The following is a 9,914-nucleotide window of genomic DNA, read 5'->3' as shown; positions in this document are numbered from 1 at the left end:
TTTAGAGGTGGGCAGGGCATGGGGAATAAGGAGTAGAGGAATAGGAGGTGGCAAATGGAGCTGAGCACACGGATGATTGAGGCCTGACACAAGAATCCCTGCTCCGGCCAAGACTAGCGCCGTTTTCAGTCCTCCTCTGAGACGGCATTCTCTAGTGGGCATTCAGTTTGGTGGCCATAGCTATGAACCTTTCCTGGGCCAGCTATGGTCACCTAGGGACACTCCGGAGTGACCCCAAAGGCCATATTTTGGAGGACAGGGGTTGTGTATTCTCTGTCCTTCCATGAACCCTCCATGGACCTGCTCACTCACTTCACCAGCTCAGTAAGCGCCAGAAGCTTTCAGCTCCCCAAAACCCCCGCTCTTCAGAGTTGCTTTCTCAGGATTTTCACTTTGAATCCCAGCCCCCATGATGTGATAAGCCCACGTGACAAGGACAGGCCATAGGTAGATGCTCTAGTTGATGGTCACAGCTGAGCCCAGCCTTTGGTTAGCCCAGCCCAGGCACCAGACATATAAAGGAAAGAGTCACTGAACAATTCCAGCCCTCAGCCATTTGAATCCTGCGGAGGTACGGGACCAGGTGGAGCACTGTCCCTCTCGTGCCTTGGCTGAATTCCTGATGCACACGATCTAAGAGTGTGATCAAATGGCTGCTATTTTACACCATGGATTTGGGATGGTTTATTATGCAGCAATAGATTTTAGAACAGGTTGCAAGCCTTCAAAAGCAAGCCTATTGAGAGTGTTCTTCCCATTTGTGGATGGGGGCTGGGCTTCTAAGCCTGCAGGTATAGTGGGCGGGGGCAGAGGATGGAGAAGGGGAGAAAGTTGCATGCTTCTCTGAACCTTTCTTAACTTCTACATATTCTATAGGTTCTTCTGAACCTGTAGGCTGCCTCATCTTCAATCCACCTTGAAAAAGGTCCAAGTAGCCTTTTGAGGTTGGAGCCCGGCCTTGAACCTCAGCCCAGCTGACTGATCCTGCCAGTCTCTAGTCCTCCAGACCAGACACTCTTCTCCAAATTCTAGTTGATTCCTGCATCATCTTAGATCAAGCTTGTCCAACCCGCAGTCCACTGGCCACATTCGGCCCAGGATGGCTTTGAATGTGGCCCAAGACAAATTTGTAAATTTTCTTAGAACACTATGAGGTTTTTTTGCAGTTTTTTTGCCCATCAGCTATTGTTAGTGTATTTTATGTGTGGCCCAAAGCAATTCTTCTTCCAATGTGGCCCAGGGAAGCAAAAGATTGGACACCCCTATCCTAGATGATTCTCAATTGGAGATACCACCCAGGGCCTCATTTCAGCCCTGGGTCATCATAGGCATTTAATATGTCTTTTATAAATGAATGAATGAATGACCTGTGACTTTGAGGCTGAAAGCTACTGCAGTTTAAACTACAGACTTCATATCCTTTTTGTTTCAGACCCCATACACATCAGGGCTTGGGCTTCTGGGATTACAGATGTGGACATCACAGGGGACCATTATTCTACCAGTCACAGGAGGGAATAGTGAGAATGATAGGAATGGCTTCTCTCCCAAGAGTCTGAGGGAGGCCTTTAGTAAGGGAGGGGGCTCCACAAAGTGCTGACAATATTTAATTTAAGAAAACACCCAGAAGATAATTCCAGAGATGCACATTTCCTGTGTGAGGCAAGGCAATATGTATTGTTCAGTTTGCAATTTGGGGTTGGGGAAGGGGTTTCCAAGAGGCACTCCTATAGGGACTAGTCAAATGGAGGAGGGTGGTAGGTAGCGAGTCCCATCCCTGGAAATAAAAGTGCTGAGGTGAAGCCTCATCATCCCCAAAGCTTCTCAGGTGCATTGGATCAGGAGCTTCTGGTGGACAAACTTCTAGCTGTAACTTCTCCGTGTTTCCTCTGCAACAAATAAAAATTAAGCCCCAAAGTCCTATGTGCTCATTTGTCGGGGGCAGCTCTACAAGTGAGAGTAAGGAACACTGTGGTCCAGTGGTTGGCAGGCTTTAGGGGAGAGAGAAGATAGAGAAAAACATCTCTGACCCAGAGTGGAGGTGGCAGCTGCTGAGGAAGGGGATAGAAGACAGAATTTTAGTCCTATGAGTAAAAGAGAAGGAAAAGCAGGTTCCTGGAAAAGGCTCTTAAGGTGGAGCAACTGAAAGATGCATGCATAATCCTCTAACATCTGGTGAGCTCTGGGAAACACAAGTTGTCCTTGATTCCCACTGGATCTCATGCCCAATCAACATGTATCCCAGGGCAGAGGCTGGGGATGGTGAAACGCATATATTTCAAGCTTTGCAGGCAAAGCTGAGGCTGACTCAGTTGCTCTAGAGCCATCTGAACAGATGGGTTGTAGACATGGATTTGGATGTTGTTCCCTAAATGTGGACCAGTAACCCAGCTCCTGTGGTCTGAATGCTTGTGTCCCCTCCAATATTCATGTTGAAACAGAATTCCCAGTGAAACAGTGCTGGGGCCTTTAGGAGGTGATTAGGCCGTGAGGACTCCACCCTCATGCATGGGATCAGTGCCCTCATGGGAGGGCTTGAGGGAGTGTGTTTGACTCTGCCATCCCTTTCTCCATGAGAGAACACAATAAAAAGGTGCCATCTTGGAAGCAGAGAACAGCCCTCACCAGACATGGAATCTATTAGTGTCTTGATCTTGGGCTTCCCAGCCTCCAGAACTGTGAGAAATAAATTTCTATTATTTATAAATTACCCAGTCTGTGGTGTTTTCTTATAGCAGCAGGAATGGATTAAGACACCAGGGTCCCATCATCACTTCACAGAGCCTTACCAGACTGAAGGAGTTCACCAGCCAGCCTTTGTAGCAGCCCAGGTACCTAGAGCAGGTCTAGGAGGTCAGGGAGCACCAGTATCAGGGGCAAGCCCCTACTGAGCTCTACAATGACATAAACAGAGTTCTAGGACATTCGTTAGATGGTAGCCCTGGCAGGTGAGGTGAATAAGCAGACAAAGCCATACTGTGGAGTTTTTGCTCAAGAAGTACTTGTAAGATTTGTGAACTTGGATCTAAAAAGTAGAAGAGATCTGTGCTCCAGGAATTAGGGAGATGACAGGACTCAGAATTAGCAAATTAAAGCTATTGTGAAGAGGTACTGACACCATCTTGACACAATAGATATTTGAAACCCAACTGTAAATGGAGCTCATACTGAAGAAGTGGGGTGGAGGACCAGGGCAAGGGGTTTCCAGAGAAACCATGGGAAGAAACCCTTTGGCCAAGAAAAGAAATGCAACTGAGTGAGTGAGAGGGAATTCCAGCAAATCTCCCCTCCTGTGACCTCAGGGCTTCTGGTAGAGAGGAGGCCAGAAATTGTCTAGGGCCCAGCTGGATTCCCTGAAGATAGGAGCTGAAGAACTCTGCCAAATCCATCTGAAGAAAAGCCTGTGGGAGAAGAGAGGACTTTTGACCAGGTGGAATTAAGAGAATTCCCAGAAGCTTCCAGAAGTTAATGTATAGAATGAAATCCTGGTATTGTCTGAATGTTGGAACATGGAATTGAGAGCCACTTAATGTTTCACATACCCATCTAGGCAAAGAAATAGAATCAATGAGGTTTTTTTCAAACGGAGGTTGTCTATGTCCAAGTCTAGCCACTTAATATGAGGTGTATGTGTTCATAAAATACTTTCCATGAATTAAAACTATTTGTAGCCACTGGGTCCCATTACCTGTGGAACTAATTACATGTGGGATTTCATGAAAGATGGCATGGATTAAGGTGCTATATAACTGCTGCAATAAATTTACTTGTGTGAGAAGTTCAGGTTCTTCCAAAGGGACTTTTAGAGGTTATCCAACAAGGCTGAAGGCAAACCAGGGAGGTCCAATCGGCTGCAGTCACCATGCACCACTCCATGGAGCTGCAAATACACCCACATCTGGAATGCTGATTTTCTCAGGATGAGAAGAAACCACACCTCTTCCAACCTGGTCTCACAGGTTGAGTTGGTTTTGTGGAGTCCCCTGGAGCTTGCTGTGGTTCACTTAGAAACATCTTATACTATGCCAACAGAGTATTCGGCCTTGCACATACATGCAGACCCACTCGTCTTCTTGTGCTACACTCAGTTGCTAAGGAACATAACTTGAATTGCATCTGAGGGAATTCATCCTTCATGAAGATTATTGCTTCTCTGAGAAAACCTAAATTTCATGGGATCCTCAATCATTACAATGGAAAATCAAGAAGGCAGTGTAGAGACATGATGAAGACAGGGAGACCATTTGAAAGGTTCTTACATGGCTTAATTTTCTGGCCATATAGAGGAATTAATTGTCTGCCAGTACAGTAGAGACAGTTGCTGCAAACTTATCTGTAACCTTGCTCAAAAAATGAGCACAGTTTGTAGACCAAAGTTGCATCTGGTGCCAAACGATGGAATTCAGAGCCCTATCAGTGAAAATCAAGTGTATCCACTCTCCAGAAAGCAGCAGGGGAGTGGCCACAAAGGCCCCCATGAGGCCAGAGAGAATGTTCTGCAGGAGTCATTCCTCCCTTTTCCCTGGCCTCCTGTCCCACATCATATGTCCCAGGCAGGCTAACTAACTCCTATATATTTCTTTTATCTGCTCTTTTCTCTCCATTCCCATCACCAAAGCATTAGTCATTTCTCTTCTGCTCTATTGCAAACATCACCCCAACCGATCTCTCTGCTTGCATTCCTACCCAGCTTGAGTTAATCCTTCACACTCCCCTCAGCATTGACTGATTCACTCCATTACTGCAAGTCCTTCAATAAAACCCCACTGGGGCTGGGTGGTGGCCCATGTTAGTAATTCCAGCACTTTGGGAGGTTGAGGTGGGAGCATCACTTGAAGCCAGGAGTTCAAGTCCAGCCTGGGCAACATGGTCAGACCTTGTCTCAACAAAAAATTAAAAAATTAGCTGGGTGTGGTTGTGCATGCCTGTAGCCCCAGCTACTCACCAGGCTGAGACCGGATGATCACTTGAGCCTAGGAGTCTGAGGCTGTAGTGAGTTATGATCGCACCACTGCACTCCAGCCTGGACAACAGAGTGAGACTTTATCTCAAACCATTGCCCCTCAGCAAAAACCCCATTGGGTATCTACAGTACAATAAAATCCAAACTTTTGCTCTTCACTAAAAAAACTTTTTTTTTGAGACAAGGCCCTCGGTATTGACAGGTGAATTTGCCCTCTCTATTGACAGGTGAACCCGTTCTCTGTACTGACAGCTGGACCTGCCCTCTGTATTGACAGACGGACACACCCTCTGTATTGACAGCTGGACCTGCCCTCTGTATTGACAGGTGGACCCACCCTCTGTATTGACAGCTGGACCCACTGATATGGTTTGGCTGTGTCCCCACCCGAATCTCATCTTGAGTTGTAGCTCCCATAATTCCCTCATGTTGTGGGAGGGACCCAGTGGGAGATAATTGAATTATGGGGACAGTTTCCCCCATACTGTTCTCTTGGTAGTGAATAAGTCTCATGTGAGCTGATGTTTTTATAAGGGGAAACCCCTTTTGCTTGGCTTTCATTCTCTCATTTGCCCTTATGTAAGACGTGCCTTTTGCCTTCCACCATGATTGTGAGGCCTCCTCAGCCATGTGGAACTGTAAGTCTATTAAGCCTCTTTTTTGTTTATAAATTACTCAGTCTCAGGTATGTCTTTTATCAGCAGTGTGAAAATGAACTAATACACCCGCCCTCTGTATTGACAGTTGGATCCTCCTTCTATACTGACAGCTGGACCCGCCCTCTGTACAGGTGGATCCTTCCCCTATACTGACAGCTGGACTTGCCCTCTGTATTGACAGTTGGATCCTCCCTCTGTACTGACAGCTGGACCCACCCTCTGTATTGACAAGTAGATCTTTCCTCTGTACTGATAGGTGGATCCTCCCTCTGTACTGACAGCTGGACCCGCCCTCTGTATTGACAAGTGGATCCTTCCTCTGTACTGACAGGTAGATCCTCCCTCTATACTGACAGCTGGACCCACCCTCTGTATTGACAGTTGGATCTTCCCTCTGTACTGACAGCTGGATCCACCTTCTGTATTGACAAGTGGATCCTCTCTCTCTACTGACGGGTGGATCCTCCCTCTATACTGACAGCTGGACATGCCCTCTGTATTGACAGGTGAATCCTCTCTCTGTATTGACAGGTGGATCCTGCCTCTGTACTCACAGGTGGATCCTTGCTCTGTATTGACAGCTGGACCTGCCCTCTGTATTGACAGGTGGACCCGCCCTCTGTATTGACAGGTGAACTCTCCCTCCGTATTGACAGATGGATCTTCTCTCTGTATTGACAGGTGGACCCGCCCTCTGTATTGACAGGTGGACCCGCCCTCTGTCTTGACAGTTGGACCCGCCCTCCATATTGACAGGTGGACCCGCCCTCTGTATTGACAGGTGGATCCCTTCGTATTGACGGGTGGATCTTCTTTCTCTATTGACAGGTGGACTAGCCCTCTCTATTGACAGTTGGACCCGCCCTCTGTGTTGACAGGTGGATCCGCCCTCTGTATTGACAGTTGGACCCACCCTCTGTATTGACAGCTGGACCCACCCTCTGTATTGACCGCTGGACCCGCCCTCTGTATTCACACGTGGATACACCCTCTGTATTGACAGCTGGACCTGCCCTATGTATTAATAGCTGGACCCTCACTCTGTATTGACAGCTGGACCAACCGTCTGTATTGACAGCTGGACCCACCCTTCATATTGACAGCTGAACCCGCCCTCTGTATTGACAGCTAGACCTGGCTCATTGGGCCCATGTTGGCCTCAGTCCAGGTGTTTGGTGCTCTCAGGCCTTCCCTGACCTCTCTAGGCAGGTGGATGCTTCTTCCTCCCCACTCACATTCCCGTAAAGCTATGCTGGAGGACCACCCATGGCATTAGAGTTCATGGCATGGATGTCTGACTTCCCATGGAACTGTGAGCTCCTCAAGGGCAGCTTTGTGTTATTTACTGTATCCCTGGTGCCTCCCATAACACTGAGTAACTCGTGTTAAGAAACTCATCAATTGTTTTTATTATTATTTTTTTCAGGCACAGCCTTATGGATGTAAAAACTCATCGGTTTTTAAAAATGAATATTTATTGTATTTTTCTTGTTCTTTTCTTTTCTTTTTTTTTTCTTTTTTTTTTTTTTGAGATAGAGTCTCACTCTGTTGCCCAGGTTGGAATGCAGTGGTGTGTCTCAGCTCACTGCAACCTCCGCCTCTCGGGCTCAAGCCATTCTCTGGCCTCAGCCTCCTGAGTAGCTGGGGTTACAGGCACCCACCACCATGCGTGGCTAATTTTTGTACTTTTAGTAAAGATAGGGTTCTGCCATGTTGGCCAGGCTTGTCTTGAACTCCTGACCTCAAGTAATCTGCCCTCTTCGGCCTCCCAAAGTGTTGAGATTACAGGTGTGAGCCACCGTGCCAAGCCCTTATTAATTTTTCAATGATTTCTCGTGCCTTTCTTTCATTGATTCCAGTCTCTAACACCTTCTCCTTAGGCCTTTCTTCCTTGTTAGAGCTATATATCCTCTTTTTCCTCTCCACAATAGTTACCCCTATCTGTACTTCCTCCCCCTGTGCAGAATTTTTCAAAGTGGAGTATACAGACCCCAAATCATAATACATTCTAAATATCTCTAAATATCCCAACTGCCAAGACACATTGATGGAGAAACAGTGCCCAGCTCCACCCCTCCCTCTGGAAGGAGGACCAAGTTCCACCCTTTATGATGACCAGTAAAGCTAATTCTAAGTCTTCGTTGAGTTGAGGGTGGAGTCTCTGGAGCTGCATTATCCTTTAAGTCCTACTGCACACGCACCATCATGGAAACACTTCTGATTAGAGTCAAAGAAGAAATGTCAGGGTGCAGTGGCCCACCCCTGCAATCCCAGCACTTTGGGAGGCTGAGGCAGGTGAATCACTTGAGGCCAGGAGTTTGAGACCAGCCTGGCCAACATGACAAAACCCCATCTCTACTAAAAATACTAAAATTAGTCGGATGTGGTGGAATGTGCCTGTAGTCCCAGCTACTTGGGAGGCTGAAGCAGGAGAATGACTTTAACTTGGGAGGCAGAGGCTGAAGTGAGCCAAGACCGTGCCACTGTACTCCAGCCTGGGCAACAGAGCAAGACTCTGTCTCAAAAAAAAAAAAAAGGAGAAATGTCAAAATCTTGAATCTCTGAGATTTGGGGCAAGAGGTGTGCAAGCACCCTCTTTACATTATTCCTTTACTTGCTTAGTTGTTTGGGTGGGAGGGAGTTTATTGCCTGAAATCATTCCATCTTTAAATACTTCCAGTTCCTTTAGCCTTTTTTGGAACCATATACTTTTCTTGACATGCGTTGCTTCCCCTGAGCCTGAATTCCTCTTGAGTGCTTGAGATGTGCATGTGTCACCCTGTGGAGAGGCTGCCCATCAGGATCTTCCCAGCCGGTGAATCTTGGGGAAACACCCCAGGGAGTTTACACGTACAGAACTTTTACTCATGTTAGCAATAGCTCCCCACTCTTAAATACGCCTCATCAAGCAACAGCAAAAAGTCATGTTCACTCATGAAACCAAGGGCAGCTGGGGGCTCCTGACTTGGACACGGTACAGTCTAATGAGTAACTGCCCTAAATCAGAGGCTGCTCTCTATGAAGAGATATCTAGACAAAGTGTGGTCTAGTGGGCTATAAATCATGAATACCAGAGTCCATGCAACATAAGAATGGCTAAAGTTTCGTTTTGTTTTGTGTTGTTTTTTTGAGACAGGTCTTCACTCTGTTGTCCAGGCTGGAGTACAGTGATGTGATCTTGGCTCACTGCAGTCTTGACCTCCGGGACTCAAGTGATCCTCCTGCCTCAGCCTCCCGTGTAGCTGGGACTACAGGTGCATGGCTTTTAAAAAAAAATTTCACAGAGACAGGGTTTTCCCATGTTGTCCAGGCTGGTCTCAAACTCCTGGACTCAAGCAATCCATCTGCCTCAGCCTCCCAAAGTGCTGGGATTACATGTGTTAGCCATCGTGCCTGGCTGGGCCAAAGTTCTATGGCTTAGTTCAGCCTGTATTAGTTTAGCCCACATAACCTGGCACAGATCCTCTGGATCCTCACTTCCCTTGTGCCTCCTTGCACCTCCGCCACCATCAGCCCCAGCCAGTATAGACTGTACATCTCCTGCTACTGCCCACGCTGGGGATTTGCTCCTGTTCTCCCTGCCTCTGGAAGCTCTTCCTCCCTCCATGCATATTCTATTTATAAATAATTTGTGGCTGGGCATGGTGGCTCACACTTGTAATCCCAGCACTTTGGGAGGATGGTGGTGGGTGCCTGTAGTCCCAGCTACCCAGGAGGCTGAGGCAGGAGCATGGCTTGAACCCAGGAAGTGGAGGTTGCAGTGAGCTGAGATCAAGCCACTGCACTCCAGCCTGGGTGACAGAATGAGACTTCATCTCAATATAAATAAACAAATAGTTAACTGAATTAAGTCATATGTTCTGCTCTGACATCTTTGCCACCCTTTGTCTTTTTTCTCCCGTTAAACTAAAATCAGAAAAAACTGCCCAATTTGGCCGGGTGCAGTGGCTTATGCCTATATTCCCAGCACTTTAGAGGCCGAGGCGGGTGGATCACTTGAGGTCAGGAGTTAGAGACCAGCATGGCCAACATGGTGAAACCCCGTCTCTACTAAAAATACAAAAAAAAAAGCCGGGCGTGGTGGCAGGTGCCTGTAATCCCAGCTACTCAGGAGGCTGAGGCAGGATAATTGCTTGAACCTGGGAGGTGGAGGTTGCAGTGAGCCAAGATTGTGCCACTGCACTCCAGCCTGGGTGACAGAGCCAGACTCCATCTCACACACACACACACAAAATCAACAACAACAACAAAAAAAACCTGCCCAATTTACACCATGTGCAAATGTGCTGATA

General features: G+C 47.3%; 1 long non-coding RNA gene across 1 annotated transcript; it reads right to left on the bottom strand.

The window, feature by feature from the left end:
- Positions 1-1,455: 1,455 nt before the first annotated feature.
- On the bottom strand, positions 1,456-6,497 carry LOC129060965 (uncharacterized). The gene is made up of 4 exons (XR_008527878.2): positions 6,177-6,497; positions 5,505-5,607; positions 4,946-4,973; positions 1,456-1,889 (listed from the first exon to the last, which is right to left on the bottom strand). It is a non-coding gene; the product is annotated as an uncharacterized LOC129060965 (long non-coding RNA).
- Positions 6,498-9,914: the final 3,417 nt, after the last annotated feature.

The sequence above is a fragment of the Pongo abelii genome, chromosome 7 (genome assembly GCF_028885655.2).
Source record: "Pongo abelii isolate AG06213 chromosome 7, NHGRI_mPonAbe1-v2.0_pri, whole genome shotgun sequence".
Classification (NCBI taxonomy): Eukaryota; Metazoa; Chordata; class Mammalia; order Primates; family Hominidae; genus Pongo; species Pongo abelii.
This window is presented reverse-complemented; position numbering and strand designations above follow the sequence as displayed.